Genomic DNA, 2,580 nt, shown 5'->3' with positions numbered 1-2,580 from the left:
GCTCAAGTGGTAGAGTGCTAGCCTTGAGCTGAAGAGCTGAGGGACAGCGCCCAGGCCCAGAGTTCAGGCCCCACAACGGGACCAAAAAAAAAAAAAGAAAACCAGAAGTGGTGCTGTGGTTAAATGGTAGAGTGCTAGCCTTGAGCTGAAGAGCTGAGGGACAGTGCCCAGGCCCAGAGTTCAAGGCCCACCTCTCACCTCCCCCCCAAAAAAAATGATGGGGCAGGGAACAGCCCAGCCCCATTCCTAGAGAGAAGGGACTGAAAGTTGGCCAAGGTGAAGCTGTAAACCCCAGGCAGGTTCTGGACACACACACACACACACACACTCTTACATAGTTGAAGTGGCAGGGCTGAGGCAGGCTGGATGCCCTCCAGATGAGAAAGAGTGGGAGGCCTGGGTGGCTTTGCCCTGAGAGGGGAAGTTGCCCTTGAGCTTTGGGAAGGCCTTCCATCCAGAGCCTGGGGCACTGGAGCAGGCAGCTGGCAGGGCCTGTGCGGCCTGGCACCTCCTTCCCTCCCTTGAGCTCCCAGGGGGAGTGCAGCACAGGGGGAGCTAGGCATTCCTACCCTCAGGGGCAGAGGTGACCACGTGAGGCTGGCGGAGGAGGCAGACTGGGAGCAGCCAGCAGGGACCTTCGCTCTGCAGCTTTGGTGCCTTGTGGTCAGGCAGGTTGCTGTGAAGCTAGTGCAAGTGCAGGTAGCCATCTGGAAGGGGGCGTGGCCTCATGAGGGGGAGAGGGCCAGCTAGGCTATTGCTGGGGGGGACAAGACCTAGAACGCTCTGACCTCACAGGAACTACACCTGGGGCAAAGACAGGAGATGGAGAGGCTGGAGAGGAGCTTGTGGTCTGGGCCATACGTCGGGATTGGGTAAAAATAAAGTAGGCTGAAGCCAGGCACTGGTGGCTCACGCCTGTCATCCTAGCCTTACTCAGGAGGCCAAGATCTGACCATTGAGGTTCAAAGCCAGCCTGGGAGAAAAGCCCATGACACTCATCTCCAATAAACCACCAGAAAACCAGAAGTGGTGCTATGGCTCAAGTGGTAGAGCACTAGCCTTAAGTACAAAGTGGCTCAAGGACAGTGCCCAAGCGCAGAGTTCAAGCCCCAGGACCAGCATGAAAAAGAAGAAAAAAGTAGGCTAAGTGCAGGGCCAGAGGTGCGCTGTGTTCTGTAGAAGTCTGCCTTGAGGCAGATAGGGGACCCGCACTGACGTGAGGCCGCTGACCAGAGCTCCCACAGCCGCCCACAGGGGGGAGGGGGGGAGGGGGGAGGGGCTCGCACTCCTTGCTGTGTTGTGCTGGTCTAGGGCCCCGCACTGGGCACAGGAGTGGGCTGGGCAGCAGGAAGGGAAAGGGCCAGGGTCTGGCAGCAGCACTGTCGGAGGCACCTCTCACTTGGTGGGTGGCCATCTGGAGGAGGCTGGACAGCTTGGCCAGCCCACCACCGGGGAGGTAGGTCCTGAGTGCATGCTGCTGGGCCATGTTCCTCACTTCTAGGGAGCTGGAATCCATCTCACATGACCCAGGGAGGGCCAGAGGGGTGAGACCCCCGGGGAAAAGGAGCCGGGAGATGAACTACTGCCAGGAACAGCCACCAGGGGACTGAGTGTGGGGTGAGGAGGTGTCTGGGTGCACAGGAGGTGTCAGGTAGAGTGGAATCAGATACCACCGTGCTGCTCTGAATCAGTCAGACCTCTGTCTGCCCTGTGTTGACTTGGACTAGAGCCCTGTGTCCTTTCATTGTTGTTATTATTGTTGCAATCAAGTAGTTGTAAAAAGGAGTTACAATTCTATAACTCAGGTTTTAAGTACAATGTCATGGGGCTTGAACTCTGGGCCTGGGTGCTGTCCCTGAACTTTTCAGCTCAAGGTGAGCACTCTACCACTTGAGCCACAGCGCCACTTCCGGTTTTCTAGTGGTTTATTGGAGGTAAGAGTCTCCCGGACTTTCCTGCCAGGGCTGGCTTTGAACCATGATACTCAGCTTCCTGAATAGCTGGGATGACAGGCGCGAGCCACCAGTGCCCAGCGAATGTCGCCCCTCTTGTTATGCCTCATTTCTTCCCCCCTCCCATCACTACCCTCAAGTTAGTTTGTTTTGCACATAGTGTACATTGAATATAAAGACGACATTGGTCGCCCTCCCTCCTGCCATCCTGTGCTCGCTTCTCCCACTCCCCCAAACATGTTTCCACTTCCTGGTCTTCATTTTGGTCAGTGGTACTTTAGTTGTTCAGGGAGTACCACGTATCCTTATGCTCCGGGACGACAGGGAGCCGTGAGCCCCGGGCAGCCCAGAGTCCACTACCGCAGCGCACAGCAAGCCCAGCGCACCCTGCCGCACCCTGCCTGCAGGCCCCGCAGGGCGGGGCGGGGAGCCGCGGGGCCTCGGCTGCGCTCGTGGCCGAGAGAATGGTGTGGCTGGGGGTGGCGTTCTAGGCCAAGAGAAAAAATGGGGGGGAGGCCTTGGCTTGGCAGCCATTTTTTTTTTTTTTTGGGTCCGGTCATGGGGCCTGAACTCTGGGCCTGGGCACTGTCCCTCAGCTCTTCAGCTCAAGGCTAGCACTCTACCACTT

The sequence above is a fragment of the Dipodomys ordii genome, unplaced genomic scaffold (genome assembly GCF_000151885.1).
Source record: "Dipodomys ordii isolate 6190 unplaced genomic scaffold, Dord_2.0 Scaffold179, whole genome shotgun sequence".
Taxonomy (NCBI): Eukaryota; Metazoa; Chordata; class Mammalia; order Rodentia; family Heteromyidae; genus Dipodomys; species Dipodomys ordii.
This window is presented reverse-complemented; position numbering follows the sequence as displayed.